This window comes from Felis catus, chromosome B3, assembly GCF_018350175.1.
Source record: "Felis catus isolate Fca126 chromosome B3, F.catus_Fca126_mat1.0, whole genome shotgun sequence".
In the NCBI taxonomy this organism is placed as follows: Eukaryota; Metazoa; Chordata; class Mammalia; order Carnivora; family Felidae; genus Felis; species Felis catus.
Genome location: NC_058373.1, coordinates 87,053,888 through 87,080,489, shown reverse-complemented (window position 1 = coordinate 87,080,489; position 26,602 = coordinate 87,053,888).

The following is a 26,602-nucleotide window of genomic DNA, read 5'->3' as shown; positions in this document are numbered from 1 at the left end:
TGCATTATAGATCATCTTAAATTTAGAGGTATAAAATAACAACCATTTTATTACGTTCATGAATTTGTAGGTCAAGAAATTGTACATGGCACAATGAAGATTGTTCACCTCTGCTTTTCAGTAAGGCTCAGCTGGCGTCATTTGAATGGCTCAGGGTGGCTGGAATAAACTCTAGTAAAGCCATGTGTCTGAGGTTCTTCTCCATGTGATGTCTGCTGAGGCCGGATTGACCCAAATGATTTCCTCACTCATGTCTGGCAGCTAGGATGCAATGGACAGGACAACAGTGGCTGGCTACACATCTCCCTGTGTCTCTCTGCACAACTAACTTGGACTTCTGCACAGCATGGTAGTCTCAGAGCTGTCAGACTCTTTTCATGGCAGCTGGTAGGTTTCAAGCTGTCTGGGCAGAAGCTACAAGGCTTCGCAACACCTGTCCATGTCCCGGAATATCACGTCTGCTACATTCTATGGGTTAAACAAGTCACCACAGCCAGCCCAGACCCAAAGGGAAGGGAATTAGACTACCTCTCAATGGAAGGAATAGCAAATAATTTTTGACCATTTTTAATCGACCACATGTCTTGTATTACTCAGCATCATTACTTACCGAGGCTGTTTGAGGCCTTCCACAACCAGTTTCCTGCTTTTTGTTTAATCCCATCATCTATTAATCTCTTTGTTATCCTCCTTTCTGTTCCTTACATAAATCAATTATGCTGTTAACTGGGGCCTTTTCATTTGCTATTCTTCTGCCTTCTTTTCCCCTGTTCACACTCTGCTTCATTCAAGTGTCTGCATACATGTTGTCATCTTTAGAGAGGTCATTTCTGACCACTTTAGTCACACTCCATTCCCTTGCTCTTCTTTCTTCATTTTTCTGCATTGCACTTACATATTATATTATACTTGCTTTTCTGTATATTGTATGTCTCACTCTCTAGAATATCAGTTCCAGAAGCTGGAACATTTTCTTTTTTATCTCTACAGCTCCAGGGCTTAGAATTGTGCCTGGTACTTACCAGGTGCTCAACAAATACTTATCTCATGAAATAAATGAGTAACTCTTAAAACCATCTGGAACGTTGACTAATAAAATCCTACCTCCGTAAGAGTATATACTGAGATATCTTTCAGTTATTATAGATAGGCTGTATCTGAGACTATTAAGGAAGTAATAAAGCCTCCTCTCTAAAGAAGCCGACTTGAGCTGACACAGACTCAAAACTGGCCCTGAGAGAGAATACATGTTGTGATTCTTTACTTGGTTCACTGAGTGAATGTAAAATGCAGGCTAATTAAGACAAATGTAGAAGATAAAGAGTCGACACATTTTAGAAGGATTAGATATCCTAAGGCTGGATTACACATGATATTAACCAAGAAAGGGATATTATATGGCAGGAAAACCACTAATGATATGAGCCATTCTTACAAAAGGCATGGCCATCAGAAGCAAGCTGGGTTATTATTACATTGAAGAGCGTTCTTCAGAATGTGATTCCAAAATATAATTAGTGTGCTGATTTTTAGAAAGATTTATAATTGTGACTCACCTTATTGGCTATTATTATTGCCTTTTAAAGAACTACTTATATAGACTAGTAATTATTTTGCGCAAGATCTGTGGTAAAGAAATTTGATTCACTTTCATTTATTATTTACTTCTTTGTAAACATTTCTATATTACAAAACCACCTCCAAAAGAATTATTGAGCAATAATTATTTGGGTCTTATATGTAACCCTGTATTAATATTGGGAAGGCAATATTCTGTTTCCACCCAGTTGGAAAAACCTTCTGTCATTAATCTGCATGATATATTTAGACCACATTGAGACTGACCAGTCAGGAAATTGTTTATATAAATTCTCTGGTCTCTTGCCTAAAGAAAGAGATCAAATTGATGATCTGTGTTTTGTATTACATTGCACTAGGGAGAGAGGTCTACCAAAAATATATAGGCTATTAAATTCTGGGGTTACTTGGCAATTGATGGTTTCTAATGCTGATAATATTAATAGAACAGATACATCCAAGTCATTGTACCATGGTTGGAATAAAATCGGAAAGCTTTCCACCACAAACCAATGTTTGCAAAATGTAGCCTTTGGATCATCTGCATCAGAATTAGCTGGAGTGCTTATTTAAAACGTCCAACCCAAATATACTGAATCAGAATTCCTGGAGATGTAACCCATGTATTTGCATTTTGATCACCCCCCGACACACACACATACCACCCAGACAATTAATTATGTACAGTAAAAGACACTTTAAATTATGCACTTTAAAAAGCACTATTATATGCCAGTGTAACCGGGATGGGAAGTTATGTTCAAATAATGAGAGTAAAGATGAGCTAAAAAGTCATTAATGTCTACCATCTCTTCTTTTTTCATGAAAAATCTGACTATATTCCTGATCCAAGACCTAACAAAGGCCAGGGTGAGAGTCCCAGAGACAGGGAGAGAATAAGAAAATGTAGAGTTTATGGCTCTCTGATATCTGGGAAGACAATGCCCCCAGCCAGTTTGCAAATCTATGACAAGGCAGGGGACAGCATCATGTGAAGTTTACAACTCTTGACTTTATAATCACGGTGATTTGAATTATCCTGATTTTGTCACTTGATGGCCGTTGAACTTTGTCTTTTGCACTTTCTAATCCATTTTCTATGCTGGAGTCAACTTGATACTTTTAAAATATAAATAGATAAAATTACTGTTCCTGCTTGTATAATCTTGATGTTTTCTCATTTCTCGTAAAATAAAAACTAAACTCTTTTCTGCATAACAGGACCTACGGCACGATCTGGTTCTTCTCCCATAGCTCGCTATCTTCTGCTCAAACTAACCTATAGTTTATCCCTAGAAAATGCCACACTCTTTCCTGCCTTAGAAACATTACACATCCTATTTCTTCTGCCTGAGATGCTCTGCTTTGACTCTCTGTGTAGAGTTTGCCTTTTCATTCATCTTGTTTTAGCCTAAACACTGCCTTCTTAGACAAGTTTTTGCTTACCACACTATATAAGTAGGTACCACCACCTGAGAATATATGTATTTATAATTTTAGTATAATGTAATATAAAATTATCAGCTCTGGAACCAGAATGCTCGCACTTAACACATACTAAGTTGTTTTTTTTTAACTTTTTTAAACATTTATTTATTTTCGAAAGACAGAGCTTGAGAAGGGGAGGGGCAGAGGGAGAGGGAGACACAGAATCTGAAGCAGGCTCCAGGCTCTGAGCTGTCAGCACAGAGCCCAACGTGGGGCTCAAACTCATGAGTTGTGAGATCATGACCTGAGCTGAAGTCGGACGCTCAACCAACTGAGCCACTCAGGTACCCCAAAACATACTAAGTTCTAACTAAATATTGTTATCATTACTATTATTATCACCATTATTACTAACGCTTCATAACATATCCTCAGCTTGTATATACATATCAATTAATTAATTAATTTACTTTTAAATCCTTTGGTGTAAGCTTTCTTAAGTGTAATAAGCCCTGTAAGTGCACATTCTGGGTCGGGTTTGTTTACCACTCTAAATCCAATTCTTGGCTAAACACCTTGCAGAGGCTCTCAAAATATTTGTCAAAAGAAGGAGTGAATGAAGGGAGAGGAGATTAATGGTAGCTTTTCTTTCTTTTTTAATTGTTTTTTTAAGTTTATTTATTTATTTTTTTTGGGGGGGGAAGGGCAGAGAGAGAGGGAGAGAGAGAATCCCAAGCGGGCTCTGCACCTGCATTGCAGAGCCCGATGCAGGGCTCAAACTCATAAACCGCCAGATCATGACCTGAGCCGAAGTCAGATGCTTAGCCCACTGAGGCACCCATGTGCCCTAGTGGTAGCTTTTCTTGTTAGTCTTATTATGGCACTTTTTTTATTAAAAAAAATTTTTTTTCAACGTTTATTTATTTTTGAGACAGCGAGAGACACAGCATGAACAGGGGAGGGGCAGAGAGAGAGAAAGACACAGAATCTGAAACAGGCTGCAGGCTCTGAGCGGTCAGCACAGAGCCCGACGCGGGGCTCGAACTCACGGGCCGTGAGATCATGACCTGAGCCGAAGTCGGACACTCAACCGACCAAGCCACCCAGGCTCCCCAACACTTTTCATATCATATTTAATTGGGCTTCAAATTCTACCTACATCTATAAGGGCTCCTTGAAGATAGGGATAGTGCCTTAATCATCTAAGACTCCCAGGGTATTGGGCAGATAGCTACTTAATCAGTGCCCAGTGTGTTGGATTGCTTAAATAATGGAAACAAGAGGGTTGCAGCCAGCAAGAAGAAGGGGTTATCCTTTCACCCACATGGAAAGAAGAATTAGTTTTTGCTATACATAAAATCAGGCAAGTAGAAAAATGAGGAGAGGTAAAGGGGGCCATACACAAAATACAAAAATATGGAAAATTTTACAAACTGAGATACTTAGTATTATGAGTAGATCCAGTCAGAGCAGGGAGCAAGGCCTCTGCACTGAGGGGATAAGGGGTGGGGGTGGTGGTGGTTAGACTGACATTTGAAGGACATAAAGGAGTTAACTAGTCAAGAGCTAATAGTAAATCAGGGGGAAGAGCATATGCAAATGATAACAGAAGAGAGCCCTGAAAGAAACAAAAGAAGGCAAGCAGGGGAGGAACAGTTTACAGAAGGGAACAGTTTCCAGAGAAATCTAGGGATAAGGGGAGGGGGTCCAATTTTGGAGAGGTGTGAAGCCATGTTAAAGTTTTTGGTTTTTATACTAAGAGCAAAAGGAAACCTCTAGAATGATTTAGGGGGAGAGAGTAGGGTCAAGTGGTGAAAGGGAGAACAATCGATTTGCATTTTAGAAAAAGTCTCTTAAAGGTGAATTATTAGATATCTGATTTGCAAAAATGGAGCTGGTTCTGACTTGAGATCCATGATACCTATTTGGTGCCAGAGAAGTCATTTGTCCTTAACAGAGTGCTTAAAATAGCTTCTCTTTTCTACTGGGACCACAAGGTCTTCCACCTAGCTTCCACAGTGCTCTGTGATCTGGCTCAGCTCTCTCCAGGCCTGTGCTCCTTCTCATCACCTCAAATTTTCCACCCACTTAGAAGGGCCCCATGACATATTCCCACATCCCCAAAGTCCCCACAAGGACTGTGCAGACTCCTTACACCCACTCATCATCCAGACTGACATTTTTCAGGTCCACCTTGTTCTTGTTTGTATGTGTCATTTTTCTCTGTCTCTGTCAATTCCTGTAACTAATACCATAAAAATAAAACATGACCTCACATTATAATTTCACATGCTATTTAAGTCTTCCATGTACATACCTACTATCTTCCCCACATGCTTATTGCCTCCTCAGGGCAGGGACTGGATCATAGACTGCTTTTTAGTCTCTTGCAGTTGTTAGCACACTTCCATGAAAATGGTAGGTATTCAAGACATACCTGAAGAAGTTTTGATTGATGTTTACCCACCTCTACTAGTACTAGAAGGTAGTTGGGGGAGACTTGACAGCAAATATGGAAATAATCTGGAAGATTTGTATAAGGAGGTGAAAGCTATTAGAGGGTAACATGGGACAATGTATGAGTTTAAAACTAGACTTGAGGGGTGCCTGGGTGGCTCAGTTCTTTGAGCGTTCAGCTTCAGCTCAGGTCAGCATCTCACAGTTTGTGGGTTTGAGCCCCATATCGGGCGCTGTGCTGACAGCTTAGAGCCTGGATCTGGTTCTGATTCTGTGTCTCCCTCTTTCTCTGCTCCTCCCCTGCTAATGCTCTGTCTCTCTCTCTCCTTCAAAAATAAATAAAACATTAAAAAAAATTTTTTTAATAAATAAATAAAATAAAAATAGAGTTGAGAAACCAAAAGAAAAGTTTTGGGTAAGGAAATTTATAACATATATTTCATCCAGTTTTAAAATCTTTTTAAAAATAATTTCATACTCGGGGCACCTAGGTGACTCAGTTGGTTGGTTGTCCAACTCTTGGTTTGGCTCAGGTCATGGTCTCACTGTCTGAGATCAAGCTCTTCATTGGCTCTGCACTGACAGCATGGAGCCTGCTTGGGAATCTCTCTCCCTCTCTCTCTCTCTGCCCCTCCCTGGACCTCTCTATCTCGCTCTCAAAATAAATAAATAAACTTAAAAAATTAAAAAATAATTTCATACATAAAAGTTGCAGAAACCATCAGACAGTCCTAATGTACCCTTCACTCAGCTTGCCCTTTGAGTTTGTACAAACGTATAGTTTCTTCTCAAACTTCCATCTACTGCTTTTAGCATCCATCTGTGGACCTCGCGTGCAACAATTATGTTTGTCTAATGATGATTTTATATTTTTCTCATTTTTTTCTATATTTATTAATTGGAATTCTTCTGTAAGGAGCTTTCCCTTCACTCCAACTGTCTTTCCCACTGTCAAAGAAAGAAGCTATAATCGATGGGAACCATTACCCCTAAAAATTTATAGTCTGTTTTTCCATAATGTTTCATAATTCCAATACCATAATATTATTTTAGACTCTTAGAGAATCTTCTACTATTAAAATCAGCACTCAGTCATGGTCAGATTGAACGCTCTCAGGTGGCAGGACAAGGTCTCATAACTTGCTTTGTGGGTGACAAGCACGCTGTGGTACTCACAGGGGCTTAATCAGTATTTGCAGATGATATCTGACAAGGAGGCCCTCAGTTTGAAATGTAAATTAAATAGCAGAGAAGTATTTAAAATTAATATGTAACACCTGAGCAACCTTTCTCAGGTATAATCACCTAGAGAGGCAAATGATATCAATTCCCTTGTGCTGCAATACTAATAATGGGCTTACTTGTGAAAATATGCTTTTACTCTTCTGCTCAAATTTAGTGTCCATACTGTATTTATGTTTCTTGAATTTTGAAATAAATGAATACGTCAAATGTTTGGTCTTTATATAAAGCGATACCTGGTGTTGTGCATTTAAATTTTCAATACTTTTACTTACACCATCGCTAAACAGTCATTCTAAGGGATACAATGCTATTGCTGTCCTCACTTTACAGATGATAAATCAGATATGGTAATTAATTGACTTGTCTGAATTTAGGCTCTTGCTCCTTCCACTAGGCCATCATATGAACTCTCCATTGTTTTTATTCTCTGACTCATTGATTCAACAATTTTAATGGACAGCCTATGTAACAATTTAATTTGTCCCCAAGCATTTGCACCTAACAGGACTGTGCTTTACCACTAATGGATGTCATGAAGAAAGTCAAGCTGGTTTTGCTCAATACCACCAAGTGCTAGGAATCCAGAGCCCCAGAGACTTTTGGGTTTTGTAAATATCATTTTTCATTGAAGGGGGGCACACTTACATGGACACAGGCATCACTTATCTGGGGTTTTCTGTGGGTGATGCTCTGACTGCTATTGAGGAATGTTCTCATCATAAACTGATCAAATAAGGGGCATCTGGGTGGCTCAGGCAGCTGAGCGGCTGACTCTTGATTTCTCCTCAGGTCATAATCCCAGGGTTGTGGGATAGAACCCTGGGTCCGGCTCCATGCTGAGCATGTAGCCTGCTTAAGAGTCTCTCTTTCTCTGTCTCTCTCCCACCCCATGCCCTTCTCCTACACTCACACTCTCTCTCTCAAACAGGAAAAAAAGAAGGAGGAGGAGGAGGAGGAGGAGAAAAGAAACTGATCAAATAATTGTTAGCTTTGGTCTGAAGTGTGGGGGTCTGAAGTGCACATGGGAGTAGATAATTGGCTGGCCATCAGTCAACACTGACTGCTATGTCCTCAATTCCATTCACTGCAGACTTCTCTCTTTTCACCATTTTCCTTCTGACTTTAAGTTTGACAGGAGCAGTGGAATAGAGGCATTTATCTCTTGCGCTTTTGTCCAAAATTTGTCAATTTACCATAAGGCCTTTCCATTCCCTCAGAATGTAAGCTTCATAGGGGCGCCTGCGTGGCTTAGTTGGTTAAGCACTGGCTTAGGTCATGATCTCGTGGTTTGTGAGTTCGAGCCCCGCATCAGGCTCTGTGCTGACAGCTCAGAGCCTGGATCCTGCTTCAGATTCTGTGCTTCCTTCTCTCTCTGCCCCTCTCCTGCTCATGCTCTGTCTCTCTCTGTCTCTCTCTCTCTCAAAAATAAGTAAACATTAAAAAAAATTTTAAAAACAGAATGTAAGCTTCACAACTCAAAGTCAGGAAAAGAGTCCCCTTTCTACTTTCGTGATTTCTGCTAACATTTTTTTTTAACGTGAGGAAATAAGAACAGAATGATCTGGATGCCTAAATAAACAGCGGAAGGGATCAAAAATTAAAGAAAAAAAACAAAGGGGGGAATTCACGAATATTCCATAAGCGTTAGCTCTTCAAACACAACTAATGGCTTTCTGAATGATGAACTAGGAAATATGACACCATGAAAAATAGATTGCCTGCTATGTTGGACCATATTGAAAGAAATTGTACAACTCCGAAGAAAAGATTTAGAAACGGAATGAAGATATGTGCAAAAAAAAAAATAAGCAAATAAAATATAAGGTAATTAGTAACTATAGCAATACAAAAGTTGTATAAGGCGAAATATTTCATTATAATGTACTATGTAGCTCAGCCATGAACAATATTTATATAGTAATACTAATATAAACTCTGAATATCAATTAAGCAATAGTTGTGATATACATAAAGTGACAGGTTGGGAAGTACAGGTTATAGGAAGGGGAGGCAGAAAGCAATGAGGGAAGTCTAAATCTTCTGCAGATGACAGGAGATAATGTTTAAGATGACATAATCGACAGATGTTAACATATGCATGTTATTTTATATATATCACAACATATCAGGTGAATCTGCTGAACAAGTGAAATAAGCTTGGCCAGGTGACCAGGAACAGAGAGATGCAAAATACAAACTTCTGTTTTTCATAACAAGTTTTGCAATTGTTTAAACTACGTGCATGTATTCCTCAACAAAAACAAAAATTAATTTCAAAAGTATTTCAAATATAAACTGAGCCTGAGAGCCTGAATTAGTGAATGTTTGGTTTCTTAATCTTTAAATCTCTTAAATCAGGTGTAAATATGTCCTTAAGATGAAATCCAAATCAGAGGAAAGTATTACTTGGAAAATGAAAGCCTCTGAGAAGTTTACGCCACTCAGAGAAAGCCAGTGTAGACAGTTTAATGTATAATTCTTCCAAAACATGTATACTTACCAAAAACCAATCATACTATAGAAACTGTTTTCTAATTTGCACTTCCTTTTCCTTCAACAGGTCTTACACATATTTTTAAATTAGTATTTATAGATTTATAGATTAACCACATTTTTAATGAATGTATAATATTTCATATTATGGGTACATATTAGATATAAAATATTCTATTGTGCATAAAATACTACAGTGCATTAAATTTTATATATATATATATATATATATATATATATATATATATCTGTGCAATTTTAAGAGTGTTTCAGGAGCATACATTTTTAAAGTGCAAATACTGGTTCAAAAGATATGAATTTTACATTTTAATGATATTGCTAAATAGTTCTTCAAACACATTGTTGCTTTGAGTTGTCCCACCAACATTAGATATGAATGCCGAATATACTTATAGTACTGACATTAGTTGAAAATTATGTGTATACAAAGAATTATTATACATGATGCTATGGACTCAACTGTGTCTGCCCAAAATTCATTTGTTGACACCCTAACCCTCAATGTGACTGTTTGGAGAGAGGGCATATGACAAGTTGATAAAGTTTAAATGAGGTCATAAGTGTGGACTCTGATCTGATAGGGCTGGTGCTCTTATAAGAAGAGAGACACCAGAGTTCTTTCTCTGCCAGGAGGACACAAAGAGAAGCTTCTATCTGCAAGCCAGGAAGAGAGCTCTCACCAGAAACCAACCCTGCTAGACCTAGACCTTGGACTTTCCAGACTCCAGAACTGTAAGAAAATAAATAGCTGGTGTTTAAGCAATACAGTCTGTGATGTCTTGTTATGGCAATCTGAGCAGACTACAGATGGTATTTCATTTAAAACTCCTATCAATGCAGTAAGTTACCCCAATCTCTAATTTACAGATGATAAAGCCAAGGCATTAAGAACTTGCCCAGATCTCACAGTTTTTAAGTGGTGCTGCAGGGAGTAAAATGCAGTTTTTCTGACTTACAGTCAGGAGCTCCTTTTCACTACAGAAGAGGAGTCCTGTTTACTACAATCCAGCTCAATTGTTAGCTTCTACTAAGGTAAACCTAATGAAACCATAAAATGATTGAGCTGGAAAAGTCTTCGGAGATTATCTATTCCAACAAAGGAAGTGAAGCCCTGAAAGATCAAGTGATTTTTGCCCAAGATCACACAGTTGGTTAATGGAAAAGCTGGGGCTGAAATTCAATTTGACTTCAGTTTAGTACTCTTCAATTTTGACACACTCATATTTCAGTTACTTTTTAAAAAAATGTACAAATTATTCCTTCCTGAGGCTAAGTCTATATAGCTTTATGCAGGTCACAAACTTTATCTTATAAAATAGAGGTTTCCCTTTAAAATCACAATGGAATCTATTTTCTGATGCCCTTTGATAAAGCCATGTAGTATATAATGGCCAATGTTTGTTTCAATCTTTTTTTTTTTTTAAACATGATCAAGCCTAATTCTTTTATATATGACTCTATTATAGGACTTAGTTTGCTCAGGGACTGAAGGCTTCCACATCTCTTGTTTCTATGCTAATTAAGATGTTGGTTTCTTCAGTCTTTGGATATGTGCAACAGGAGATTAGAGTTGTGTCTGCTTCCTATATATCAGTGAGATGGATCACACTGCTGCCAGGAGACTTCCATTAGTGTCATAAATCTTAGGAATACTGTGCATCTTTCTGAGGATGAAGCCTGATACTCAGAAAGCAGTACAGTAATTTTCTGCTGACATATACCCCCACCTGGATAAAAAAGAAAGGTCTCTAATGGGGAGCTACAGATTACTCTCAACATTAGCATAGTAAGAGATGCTTTTTGAAAATAATTATTCTTCCTCTACAAAGTGGTATAGATGTTTTTTAAATATTATTTTACGTTCATTTTCAAATTTGGTTTTGGCATTTAGTTTTACGGAATATCACAGTTAAATTGAAAATGACAAAAGAAGAGAACACTTTTTTCACCTCCCTGCAACATAGCACATTCAGTAGCTTGGTGATTTCAAATATATATACTTATTAGAAATATTTATTTACTTATTTTTAGAGGGAGAGAGGGAATGTGAGCAGGGGAGGGGCAGAGAGAGAGGGAGAGAGAGAATGCCAAGCAGGGTCCTCACTGTCAGTGCAAAGCTCAATAGTGCTCAATCTCATGAACCATGAGATCATGACTTGAGCCAAGATCAAGAGTTGGATGCCCAACTGACTAAGCCACCCAGGTGCCCCTCAAATATATTTTTTTAAATAGCAAAAGGAATTAAACTCAATAAATAATGTGCTAAAATACATCATGTAAATTCATTATTTTTCAGTGAAACTGTCTATACAGTGGAATACATGATACAAAACTGTGGCATTGGTAAAGGAACCAAAAGGTAGTACTTATTCACTGAATGTTGCCAGGACTTAGATGAACCTTTGCCTAGAAACAACTTGAAGATATCTGGCTCATTTTTTTCTAGTGTCCAGAGTAGAAGTGCGGCTCTTAAAAATCATTTTACAATATCCTGAGTATTTACTCAATCAAGTACAAATTGTGCTTATTTTTTAGTGAAATAATCAAACACAATTATATAATTCCCAGTAACACTACCAACAGGAAGCTGATTATTAAACTATTTCATTATTCAAAATGCAATGTTTTTCTCTACTCAGAAGAGAATACAACAGAACAGGAAAGGCAATAGCAAATACGATAGTAGAGGGAAGAGAGATATGATAACCCTCCTTGCACATCAGAATCAATGGGGGGCTTTTACAAAGCACAGGTGCCCCTCACTCCACCCCGAGATTCTGATTCATTTGGTCTGGACTGGGGCCAGGCACGAATCTCATGCTCAACATGGGTCGAAACCACTAGGATAAGAAAACGAACAAGCACATGTGAGAATATATGAGGTACCACAGTGGCCTCGGGAGAATCACAGAGAACAGACATTCCTGTTATCTGAAAGTTGACGTTGTAGGTACATGGTTTCCTACTCCCAAAACATATGTCCTTGGAGATTTGGAAAAGAAATAATTGGTTCTGCTGTCTGCTTGTTGTGTGAGCTCCCGCAAGTTGCTTAATGTTTGGTGCCTCAATTTCCTCATCTGCAGAATGCGAATGATACCAGGTATTCATATTATGATGAAATGAGATAATCCACATAAAAGGTTTGGCTTTGTACCTGGTACACAGCAAATTCTCAGCACATGTTACCTGAAGGCTCCACTGGAAGAAAGTAATGAGATCATTTCTTTGCCTTTTAAGCACCTACTAGCAGAAGTATTTACAAAACAACAATAACAAAGACAATTCAACCAAACCACTCTCTATATTTTGTAGGATAGGGAATGACAAGCAGGTAGAAGCGGTCATCTAGTAGCAACTGCACTCAGACTACAACAGGATCCTTCATGCAGGACAGCACCTCAGCTGCTAGAGTAAAAGGCGTGGAAGGTGCAAAACAGCCTCTCTAAGAAAAAGAGAAGGGGGGGGGGAGGAGCCAAGATGGCAGAACAGCATGGAACTTTTTTCTGTCTCGCGTCCATGAAATACAGCCAGACCAACACTAAACCATCCTACACACCTAGAAAATTGATTGGAGGATTAACACAACAATCTGCGCAACCTGAACCACAGAATTCAGCAGGTATGTGGTGGGAGACGTGAATTTGAGGAGCAAGAAGCCGCGAAACATAGGGAACCACTTTTGCGGGCGGAGAGAGGATGGAGACTGGGGAGGGAGGGAGCTTACGGGAAAAGCATCCCTCCCCAAAAGCAGCTGGAGAGAAAGTGGAAAATTAGAAACTGCCACAGGGACTAAACTAAAAAGGGAGAAAGGAGAAAGGAGAGGGTTTAAATTCCATTAAGACTGTAAACAAGGGGAGCGCAAAGGCTGCAACTCCGCAGCTCCATACCTGGTGGTGCTCTGGTGGGAAGGGCGAATCCTGAGGAGCAGAGTGGGGTCCAGGAGGTTCTCAGGCCACCCGGGTAAAAGCGGTTCCACTTCTGGAAGGACATTTGGTACAGACTGTTGAAGCCACTTGGTCCCAGCAGACCCCAGAAGGCGGCCACATTTGCTGGTGCTGGAACAAAGTCATTAAGGGTGAAGCCTGGTGCCACATGTGTTTTCTGATTTCCCATAATCCCTGAAACGCTGCTGCTACACTATCTCGCAAACTTTTTCTGGGGCAGGCTGGCACCTGGCTGCAGTCTCGGGGCACCAGCAGTAGCAGGGTCCAGCAAGCATTTCTGGGTGCAGCTGACATTCGGCCATTGTTCATTCTGTCACTGCTCAGTGACACCCTCCCGCAGAGGGGTGGAGCCGGTCAAAGCCGCAGACCTTCCGAAGTAAGGGGCCGGGGAAAACAGCCGCATCTGAGACAAAACTCAGAAGAGAGGTATTGCCTGGGGCCTGGTCACCGACAGTGAAGAAGCAGTGGACGATATCTGAAGACAGAGGACGGGTGCGGGATTGCTAATCTGGGAGAGCAGACTGGGTAGCTGGCTGCGGCCATTTTCCGCCGCTCCCGCGCATGCGCATATGCACTGACAAGCGCCGCAAAACTCCACCCCAGTAGGCTAGCAGCGCCATCTAGTGGAGAGCAGAGCTGATACACGGAGCTCCGCCCAACTGGGCCAACCTGGCACTTCAAGAACACAACTCTCACTGCCGGCTTAATTTATGGACTATAAAGCGCTACATAGACTGACTTCTAGGGGAAAATGAAGCAATTTCAGTCCTACTTCAATCTGTTAGCAGGTTCATCTATTCAATTTTCTTTATTTTTTTTCTTCCTTATTTTCTTTTTCCTTTTTCTCTTTTAAATTTTTTTTCTTTTTCTTGAATACAGAAAGAGAAAAAATTCATTTTTATTTTCAATTTTTATTAAAAATATTTTTCTTTACATTTTATTACTATATTTTTTACTTTTGTGTAAATTTTTTCAAATTTTACTTTACTTCCATCAGTTTTAGTCTACCTCAGTGTATTCACATTTTCAAATTTTCAAACAATTTCCTTTTTTCTTTCTTTTTCTTTTCTTCTCTTTTTCATTTCTTTCTCTTGAATACAAAAAGAGAAAAACTTCATTTTTACTTTCAATTTCTATTAAAAATATTTTTATTTAATTTTTATTAATATATTATTTGATTTTATGTAAATTTTTTCAAATTCTATTCTACTTCCATCAATTTATTTTAGTCTACTACAGTGTATTCACATTTTCAAATTTTCAAATGATTTTTTTTTCTTCTTTTCTTTTTTATCTTTTTTCTCTTTTTCATTTCTTTATTCTTAAATACAGAAAAAGAAAAAATTCATATTTATTTTTAGTTTTTATTAAAAATATTTTTCTTTAATTTTTTTCTTTAATTTTTCTTTAATATTTTTCTTTTAATTTTTCTTTCCACACCCAGACCAAAACACACCTAGCATTTAGCATCATCTATTCGATTTGTGTGTGTGTGTTCTTAATTTTTAATTTTTAATATTTTTTGCATTTTAATTTTTTTTAATTTCAATTTTTCTACCTCAGTAATTCCTTTTCTCCCTTCAAAATGACAAAATGAAGGAATTCACCCTAAAAGAAAGAGCACAAAGAAACACAAGCCAGGGATTTAACCAACACAGATACAAGCAAGATGTCTGAACCAGAATTTAGAATCATGATAATAAGAATACTAGCTGCAGTTGAAAATAGATTAGAATCCCTTTCTGCAGAGATAAAAGAAGTAAAATAGCCAGAATGAAATTAAAAATGCTATAACTGAGCTGCAATCACAGATGGATGCTGCAGCAGCAAGGATGGATGAGGCAGAACAGAGAATCAGCGATATAGAGGACAAACTTATAGAGAATAATGAAGCAGAAAAAAAGAGAGAAATTAAGGCAAAAGAGCACGATTTAAGAAGTAGAGAAATCAGTGACTCATTAAAAAGAAACAACATCAGAATCATAGGGGTCTCAGAAGAGGAAGAGAGAGAAATAGAGGTAGAAGGGTTATGTGAGCAAATCATAGTGGAAAACTTTCCTAACCTGGGGAAAGACACAGATATCAAAATCCAGGAAGCACAGAGGACCCCCATTAGATTCAACAAAAACGAACCATCAATAAGGCATATCATAGTCAGCTTCACAAACTACTCAGGCTAGGAGAGAATCATGAAGCAGCAAGGGAAAAAAAGTCCCTAACCTACAAGGGAAGACAGATCAGGTTTGCAGCAGACCTATCCACAGAAACTTGGCAGGCCAGAAAGGAGTGGCGGGATATATTCAGTGTGCTGAATCAGAAAAGTATGCAGCCAAGAATTCTTTATCCAGCAAGGCTGTCATTCAAAATAGAAGGGAGATAAAAAGTTTACCAGACAAACAAAAATTAAAGGAGCTTGAGACCACTAAGCCATCCCTGCAAGAAATTTTAAGGGGGACTCTTTGAGGGGAGAAAAGATGAAAAAATACATATATAAATAAATACCAAAAGCAACAAAGACTAGAAAGGACCAGGGAATACCACCAGAAACTCCAACTCTACAAGCATCATAATGGCAATAAATTCATATCTTTCCATACTTACTCTAAACATCAATGGACTCAATGCTCCAATCAAAAAACATAGGGTAACAGCATGAATAAGAAAACAAGATCCATCTGTGTGCTCTTTACAAGAGACCCACTTTAGACCTAAAGACACCTTCAGATTGAAAGTAAGGGGATGGAGAACCATCTATCATGCTAATGGTCAACAAAAGAAAGCCAGAGTAGCCATACTTATAGCAGACAATCTAGACTTTAAAATAAAGACTGTATCAAGAGATGCAGAAGGACTTTATATCATAATCAAGGGGTCTATCCACCAAGAAGACCTAACAATTGTAAACATTTATGTGCCAAATGTGGAAGCACCCAAATATATACATCGATTAATCACAAACATAAGGAAACTCATCGATAGTAATACCATAAGAGTAGGAGACTTCAACACCCCATACACAGCAATGGACAGATCATCTAATCAAAAAATCAACAAGGAAACAATGGCTTTGAATGACACACTGGACTAGATGGACTTAACAAATAGATTCAGAACATTGCATCTGAAAGCAGCAGAAAATACATTCTTCTCCAGTGCACATGGAACATTCTCCAGAATAGACAATATACTGGGACACAAATAAGCCCTAAGTAAGTACAAAAAGATCGATATCATACCATGCATATTTTCAGACCACAATGCTATGAAACTCGAAATCAACCACAAGAAAAAATTTGGAAAGGTAACAAATACTTGAAGACTGAAGAACATCCTACTAAAGAATGAATGGGCTAACCAATCAGTTAAAGAGGATTTAAAAAGTATATGGAAATCAATGAAAATGATAACACCACAACCCAAAACCTCTTGGGCACAGCAAAGGTGGTCATAAGAGGTGCGCCTGGGTGGCGCAGTCGGTTAAGCGTCCGACTTCAGCCAGGTCACGATCTCGCGGTCCGTGAGTTCGAGCCCCGCGTCGGGCTCTGGGCTGATGGCTCAGAGCCTGGAGCCTGTTTCCGATTCTGTGTCTCCTTCTCTCTCTGCCCCTCCCCCATTCATGCTCTGTCTCTCTCTGTCCCAAAAATAAATAAAAACCGTTGAAAAAAAAATTAAAAAAAAAAAAAGGTGGTCATAAGAGGAAAGTATATAGCAATCCAGGTCTTCCTAAAGAAGGCAGAAAGATCTCAGATACACAACCTAACCTTATGCCTTAAGGAGCTGAAAAAAGAACAGCAAATCTAACCCACAGCCAGCAGAAGACAGGAAATAACAAAGATTAGAGCAGAAATTAATGCTATCGAAACCAAAAAAAAAAAAAAAACAAAACACTAGAACAGATCAATGAAACCAGAAGATTCTTCCTTGAAAGAATTAACAAAATTGATAAACCACTAGCCAGTTTGATCAAAAAGAAAAAGGAAAGGACCCAGATAAATAAAATGCAGATGAAAGAGGAGAGATCACAACCAACACAACAGAAATACAAACAATAATAAGAGAATATGATGAGCAATTATATGCCAATAAGATGGGCAATCTGGAAGAAATGGACAAATTCCTAGAAACATATACACTACCAAAACTGAAACAGGAAGAAATAGAAATTTGAACAGACCCATAACCAGTAAGGAAATCGAGTTAGTAATCAAAAATGTGCCAAAAAAAAACCAGAGTCCAGGGCCAGATGGCTTTCCAGGGGAATTCTACCAAACATTTAAGGAAGAGTTAACACCTATTCCCTTGAAACCGTTCCAAAAAATAGAAATGGAAGGAAAACTTCCAAATTCTTTCTATGAAGCCAGCATTACCTTCATGCCAAAACCAGACAGAGACCCCATTGAAAAGGGGAACTATAGACCAATTTCCCTGATGAACATGGATGCAAAAATCCTCAACAAGATATCAGCCAACCAGATCCAACAATACATTAAAAAAATTATTCACCATGACCAAGTAGGATTTATACCTGGGATGCAGGGCTTGTTCAATATCTGCAAAACAATGTACGTGATTCATCACATCAGTAAAAGAAAGGACAAGAACCATATGATCCTCTCAATAGATGTAAAGCAAGCATTTGACAAAATACAGAATCCTTTCTTGATAAAAACCCTCAAGAAAGTAGGGATAGAAGGAGCATACCTCGAGATCATAAAAGCCATATATGAACAACCCAACGCTAATATCATCCTCAATGGGGAAAAACTGAGAGATTTCCCTCTAAGGTCAGGAACAAGACAGGGATGTCCACTCTCACCACTGGTATTCAACATAGTATTGGAAGTCTTAGCTTCTGCAATCAGACAACACAAGGAAATAAAAGGCATCCAAATTGGCCAGGAGGAGGTCAAACTTTCACTCTTTGCAGATGACATGATACTCTATATGGAAAACCCAAAAGATTCCACAAAAAACTGCTAGAACTGATTTATGAATTCAGCAAAGTGGCAGGATATAAAGTCAATGCACAGAAATTGGTTGCATTCCTATACACCAACAATGAAGCAACAGAAAGAAAAATCAAGGAATTGATCCCATTTACAGTTGCACAAAAAACCATAAAATACCTAGGAATAAATCTAACCAAAAAGGTGAAAAATCTATATGCTGAAAACTATAGAAAGCTTATGGAAGAAATTGAAGAAGACACACACACAAAAAAAGGAAAAAGATCCATGCTCCTGGATAGAAAGAAGAAATATTGTTAAAATGTCGACACTACCCAAAGCAATCTACATATTCAATGCAATCCCTATCAAAATAACACCAGTAATCTTCACAGAGCTAGAACAAATAATCCTAAAATTTGTATGGAACCAGAAAAGACCCCAAATAGCCAAAGAAATCTTGAAAAAGAAAACCAAAGGAGGCATCACAATCCCGGACTTCAAGCTATACTACAAAGCTGTAATCATCAAGACAGTATGGTACTGGCACAAGAACAGACACTCAGATCAATGGAACAGAAGAGAGAACCCAGAAATGGACCCACAAACGTATGGCCAACTAATCTTTGACAAAGCAGGAAAGAATATCCAATGGAATAAAGACAGTCTCTTCAGCAAGTGGTGCTGAGAAAACTGGACAGCGACGTGCACAAGAATGAACCTGGGCCACTTTCTTACACCATACACAAAAATAAACTCAAAATGGATGAAAGACCTCAATGTGCAACAGGAAGCCATCAAAATCCTTGAGGAAAAAGCAGGCAAAAACCTCTTTGATCTTGGCTGCAGCAACTTCTTACTCAACATGTCTCCACAGGCAAGGGAAACAAAAGCAAAAATGAACTACTGGGACCTCATCAAAAAAAAAAAAAAAAAAAAACTTCTGCACAGCGAAGGAAACAATCAACAAAACTAAAAGGCAACCGGCAGAATGGGAGAAGATTTTTGCAAATGACATATCAGATAAAGGGTTAGTATCCAAAATCTATAAAGAACTTATCAAACTCAACACCCAGAAAACAGATAATCCAGTGACGACATGGGCAAAAGACATGAATAGACACTTCTCCAAGGAAGACATCCAGATGGCAACCGACACATCAAAAAGTGCTCAACATCACTCATCATCAGGGAAATACAAATCAAAACCACAATGAGATACCACCTTACACCTGTCAGAATGGCTAACATGAACAACTCAGGCAACAACAGATGTTGGTGAGGATGCGGAGAAAGAGGATCTCTTTTGCATTGTTGGCGGGAATGCAAGCTGGTGCAGCCACTCTGGAAAACAGTATGGAGGTTCCTCAAAAAACTAAAAATAGAACTACCCTATGACCCAGCAATTGCATTACTAGACATTTATCCGAAGGATACAGGTATGCTGTTTCATAGGGACACCTGCTCCCCAATGTTTATAGCAGCACTATCAACAATAGCCAAAGTATGGAAAGAGCCCAAATTTCCATCGATGGATAAATGGATAAAGAAGATGTGGTATACACACACATACACACACACACACACTGGAGTATTACTCGGCAATCAAAAAGAATGAAATCTTGCCATCAGCAACTACGTGGATGGAACTGGAGGGTATTATGCTAAGTGAAATTAGTCAGAGAAAGTCAAAAATCATATGACTTCACTCATATGAGGACTTTAAGAGACAAAACAGATGAACATAAGTGAAGGGAAACAAAAATAATATAAAAACAGGAAGGGGGACAAAAGAGAAGAGACTCATAAATATGGAGAACAAACTGAGGGTTGCTGGAGGGGTTGTGGGGGGGGTGGGCTAAATGGGTAAGGGGCATTAAGGAATCTACTCCTGAAATCATTGTTGCACTATATGCTAACTACTTTGGATGTAAATTTTAGAAAAGAAAAAAGAAAATTAAAAAAAGAAAAAGAGAAAGAGTAGCTGGTGCAAACGTGTGTGTGATATTGCTGTTGTTTCAGTTGAAGAAATTTGATTATATATACAAGCTGATAGGAAAGAGCCAAAAGAGAGGCAGTGGGGAAACTGCAGGTGAGGGAGGAGTATTTGATGGAGCCATGACCTGGAAATGGCAGAAACTCATGTGGCAGGATCAGCGTCGAATGCAGTAGGGCAGTCTCACTGCCATAGAAGGAAAGGGCATTAGGAAGTGTAAAGTGTATTCTGCAAGGCAGAATAGTGAGCTGAGCCAGTTCTCCCTTGTCAGTCCTTATTTTCCTTGTGAAATAACAGCTGAGGTCATCTGCAGAGGTTGGAGAGGGAGGAAGCCAGGAGGGGAGTGGAGAGTTTTCAATAGCTTTAGGGATGTCCCAAGAGCTCCAAAGTATCCCTCACTGCAGTAAGTCATTTAGATGGTATTCTTGATTTGTCTTCTTGGCAGATTCTTGAAAATTTGTGGCCATTTTGGAGATAATTAGTTTTCCAAATAGATCCTGCTCTGGGAGAACCAATATTGCATTCTTTTAATGCAGGCTTTATAAATAACAATAAAACATTCTGCCATCTAACCATAAAGAAGAGACCCACATAAAGTCCTCCCTTCATTGAAAAGGGAGATGTTATCTTCTAAAACTGTGCTGCAAATATCATTCCCTCCAATACATTATGCGTTCCTACTAAATATCTGTCTTTTGGCGGGGGAAGCAGGGGTTAAAATTTGCAGTTTTAGAACCAACGTTTTTATTTCTGTTTCTAAGCAATTAACCTTGTTTTTCTTTGAGGGGACAGACAAGGTTTTTTTTTTTAATTTGAGTGAGAGAGAGAGAGAGAGAGAGAGAGAGAGAGCAAGCAGGGGAGGGGCAGAGAGATGGAGACAGAATCTGAAGCAGGCTGCAGGTTCTGAGCTGTCAGCACAGAGCCCAACATGGGGCTTGAACTCAGGAGCAGTGAGATCATGACCTGAGCTGAAGTCAGACGCTTAACCAACTGAACCACCCAGGCACCCCAGATAAGATATTTTTAATAAAAAACACTATACAGCATACAGGAAAATATAAGCAAAAAATGTAGATATATATGCTAAAAGCCAACCACCTTTCTTATATTCCTGACTTGACCCTATTGAAAAAAAGTGTTCTACCTTGTCAAAACTAATGAAAAAAATGTCAAAGAGCTGAGTAGAGATAATGAAAAGATGCATAAAAACAATTGAGAGAGATGAGGAAAGCACTTTGCCCATGGAATTTATGCTGAAGGCCATAAGCAGGCCAGACCTGGAAATACGGTTGAAAGCTTAAAAGGTACAGTGATAAGGAAACCCAGCAAAGGCCATGAAACAGCTCTTCAGGGGTCTAATCACAAGTGCTGGAGAGGATTAGAGCTTCAACAAATATAGTGCTACTCTAGAGAAAGGCAAAAACAAAATGGAAGCATTTGCCTCCCAAAGGAATCAGAAACCCTCTTGATCTGGAAAAAAGAGAATTATAATATAGAGAAAATAATACTTTTTTTTTAATTAATCAGTACTCAGTGTAGCTCTAATTGTCTGTTGCTATATTTTTTCTTCATGTCATTATAGAATTCATTTCATTAAAAATGTTTAAATGATATGAACCTTGGCCATGTAAATATGTAGAAGGTATACATACACACATGTATAGATGTTATCAATTCCTTCTCTTTTTTAATGTTTCATTCAAAGGATCTATAGGTAATAACCTATGGCAGACCAAATTGTTGTACAAAATTGTGGGCTGCCACTCCCTACAGGGAGATTGTATGTTCTTACTGCCCTGCTGTCAGGTTTGGCCATATGACCTGCTCTGTCAAGTGAAAAGTAAGCAGAAGTGATACGTGTCTGTGCAGAAAGAAGTTAACAGCAGGCCTGAGTCTGCTAGACTTAGAAAGACTTGCATGCAAGGTTGGCCCTTGAATGGTACTGGGGAGCTTGGTATGGGGAAAGTTGCTGTCATTCTCTGGTAAGAATGACTCGCTGCATCTAAACTGTGCCAATGATGTGGCTTATGCTGAATACATGCTTTCCCTTGGGGAATCCAGGATTGTGGTACATGCTAGGCAGAGGGTGCCTGCATGACCATCCCCCAGTAAAAACCCTGAGTGCTGCATCTCTAATGAGCTTCCCTGGTAAATAGCACTGCACACGTGGTGTCACAATTTGATGCAGATGGAATTAAATGGACCCGTGTGACTCCACTGGGAGAGGACTTTTGGAGACTTGCACCTGTTTCCTCCAGATTTTATCCCATGCACCTTTTCCTTTGCTGATGTTGCTTCAGAGCCTTTCTCAGTCGTAAATCAACACTCTGTGACCATGTGCCGTCAGACTTTGTAGTGAATCGCCAAATCTAGGGCTATCTTGAGGGATCCAAGACAGTGTTGCTTTTGGAAAGTCCTTAATGAGTTTTTTCCTCTCTCATGACAAGTAACACTGCCCTAAGTAGAGGCTGCTCTGTCTTCTGGGTCTCAGAGTGAAGATGATATGACAAAGCCATAGCCAACCTGAAGCCGACTTACGTGAGCAAAAAAAAAAAAAAAAAAAAAAAAAAAAAAAAACCCAAACAACAACAACAACAAAAACAAACAAACAAAACTCAGATATTATAAGCCTGTAAGATTTTGGAGTTTCCACCACCACAGCAAAGCCTAACCTTTTCTGACTGGTGTATAATCCCAGTGATACTCTCGTATTATTTACCTTGACCATCCCCAAACCCCATGAAGTGTGGCAGCCAGGTGATGATATCTCTATGCTAGAAATTAGCTGGACCTCATATCTTCCCCCAATTCACATGACATTAGATACATAGATCTCTACTCACTGTGAAGTATAGTTCCGTCCTGTTGCCCATGCAAGAAGCAGACAAATAGCAAATTAGTCACTGCAACTTAGAACACTCACAGTTGCAATCTGAGGTTCTTATTAGTGATTACTGTGTTGTTTTTTTTCCATCCACAGCATTTGAATAGGCATAGATGTCTTTCTAAGTTTCTGGCTATCCATTAGTTTAATCTGTCCTGGCAGATAATAATTTCTTTGAGACAATCTCATCAGACCACAGAATTAGATGATTCATGCCACATAGCCTATATTTGAAATCATACTGAATTTAACATAAACTTAAAATTTGGTAAAATCCAACTTATTAATTCTCTATTACTGCATAACCATTTCTGTATTACTTCAAAATACACAGGCTTAGAACAGCAATAATATTTATCTCAAACAATTTACGTCGGCCAGCAATTCTGGAATATCTTAGCTGAGGGTCCTGTCTCAGGACTTCTCATCAGTTTGCAATCAAGATTTGGACCAAGGCTGCAGTCACCTTCAGGCTTACTTACAGCTGGAGAATCTGCTACATGGTTGCCAAGGTGATGCTGTCTGTTGCAAAGAGGCCTTGGCTCCTCATCACATGTTTTGCTGTTGGGCTGCTTGAGTATCCTCATCACATGACACCTGGCTTCCTCCATGGTAAAGGATCCAAAGAAAGCTCACATCCAAGGGGAGAGAAGTTAGACTCCAAGTTTTGAGGAGTATCGAAGAATCTGTGAACGTATTTTAAGTACACCACATCTATGTAGATAATTATTATTGCTGTTTATCAATATGCTTAGTTCTCCCTGACAGTGGGCACAGTGTAAACATTTGCATTTATTGGTCCTTAGGACAGGTGGGGCCATGTGGCTAGCTCCAGCCAATAAATAGTGAGTGGACTAGTCATTAAATACTTTTGGAAAATTGGCTATTTATACGGGAAAAGAAAAGAAGACATACCTACATGATGTCATTTGCAAAAATAAAACGCAGATGAATTAAAGAAGAAAAGCAGATTTACTCCTGAAATCATTATCGCACTGTATGTTAACTAACTTGGATTTAAATAAAATTTTTAAAAATTAAAAAAAATAAATAAAAATAAAGCTCCTAAAAATAAAGAGGTAAAGAAGAAAAACAGCAATGTGAAAATTTTAAAAGAAAAGTTCTAATAGTTTATCACATTGAGGAAGGTGAGAATTTCTTAAGACACAAAGAATATAAAGGTAACATTTCTCTTAACACGGCATAACCAACAAATCGAAAGGTAAGGCACAAATTTGGAGAAGACATACACAACCCATGTAATCAGTAAAGAATCCAGAATATATACAGAATTCAAAGGAAACCATAAGGAAAAGGATAATAAACCAGTGAAAAATAAATAAATAATGCATATGGTAAGACAAGTCACAGAAGAAGAGAGGGATACTGCTCTATGTCACAGATAAACCAGGGAAATGCAAACTAAACTACGAAGAGATACCATTTCATGTTTGTCAGATGGGCAAAAATGAATAAATCTGAGAGTACTAATTCTTAGCTGGATAGCAGTTGCTGGTGCAAATGCAGATTGGGATAAGTGCTATGGAGAACAGCAGAACAAGAGCCAATAAAATCAAAGATGTGAATAGTCTATGACCTAGAAATTCCACTTCTAATTCCACGTTCTTGACCTTGGAAAAGCACAAGGGCCATATGTAAACATGTGATGCATGTTGATAAAATCTCAAAAAATCAATAATGAGTGAAAAGGTAACTAGCAAAGAGACATTCATAATATCATTTCATTTATATAAATTTTAAAACATATAAAAAATGCCATATAGTGTTAGTGAATAAATACATATGCAGAAAAGGTAAAGAAACTTGTATGCATTTCAAGGTGGAAGTTTCTCCTGGTAAAAAGGATAAGACAAGTGATTGGGGAGTGGAAGAGAGATGGTTTGCTATATGAGGCATGCTTTTTCTATTCTCTTAAAAGAGATCTGAGCGGATATAGCAAGATGTTACCATCTACTTAATACTGGTAGTGAATTCTTGTTATTGTTATTTTCCATATTTTTCAATGTGTTTGGAAAATTTCAAAGTTGAAACCTAAAATTTCATTATAGGAAAACCACAGATTAGATTATCTCAATCTCTTATTATATAAAATCTATGATTCTAACAGGGAGAAGAGCAACCCCTAAATTATGATAAGTGATTCATAAGATCCTAGCCTACATTAGTGACACCTGTCAAATGGGTTCTGTATATGACACAGCAAAGCTGCAATCCCTAAAGCAGGACTCACTGATGCCCATAGGCCAGGAAAATTCTCAGACCACCCAAAGTTCTGTCTCCTTACAATAAGATAATACCATTATATCAGTTCTGAAAAATATCATTCCATTCATCTACCAGTATCCTCTTTTTTTAAATTATTTAAAAATGTTTATTTATTTTTGAGGTAAAGAGAGGCAGAGCTTCAGCGGGGGAGGGAGGGAGACACCGATTCTGAAACAGGCTCCAGGCTCTGAGCTGTCAGCACAGAGCTGGACCCAGGACTCGAACTCACAAACTGCGACATCATGACCTGAGCTGAAGTCAGACACTTAACCAACTGAACCACCCAGGCGACCCATCTATATGTATCTTCTTATAAGAACCAAAATGTTTGCACCTTACTGAATGTTTCTATGTTGTCAAGCCAGCAATAAAATAAAATGTCTTTTTCAAAAGAGGTATGTTTAAGGCATGCCATTCCTTCTTTCCCACAAAACCAATCCAATTACATTTGAATTTATTAGGAATAAAAATACATATGAATCTCCACCATCTCCTAATTTCCTAAAGAAGGTTTTGGAGAGAGTGGAAAATATGTGTATTATACTTTAACTATCACTTCCTGGACACAGCTGGATTACAAGGAGCTGTGAAATTGCTCAATTAAAAAAAAAATTCAACAGTTCTAGTTTTGCTGACAAGAGAAAGGTCCAACCTTGTCTCTCAGGAAAGAATTTCTAACCACATTTTGGGCTGGATGGGACTGAATAGCAGAGCTAAGCATCCAATCTCCCAGATGCTTGTTCTGAATAAATCTCCAAACTTTGAAGGGATCGCCTGGGAGCTAATCTTTTCAGCTTTGAGCTTGAGTCAGCCAATAATAACAATAAAATAGAAAGTTGATCCATTTCCCAGTTTTCTCTCCCTTATCATATAATACCAAGAGCAATACTAATTTAAGCTGCAATGTTTTTTGCATTGAGTGTGATTGTGCATGTGTGAATAAGTGTGTGCATGTGTGTAAACATGTATACCTTCGTCCAAAAATACATTCTTTATCAGAAGGCACAGAGGGCTCTCTCAGTAACAAAGGTTTGCAAGTCTCCTCAATAAGGACTGTGTTATGATCTGGGCCACAAAATAAAGGAATAAATTACTAAATTATCCTACTCATAAACTATCCATTATAATGAGCCCAAACTTCATGATTATTTTTTTAAATCACTTTCTTTTATTTGCTTGTCATTCACTTATTCAGTAGTAAATCAATAGTCACTGAGTACATAAACTGAGCAGATTCTATATTAGGTATTTCATAGTCAAGCCTATGGGATTATAAAGCAACATGTCATTTCCTGTTTTCCATATCAAGTAAACTGCAGGAAAA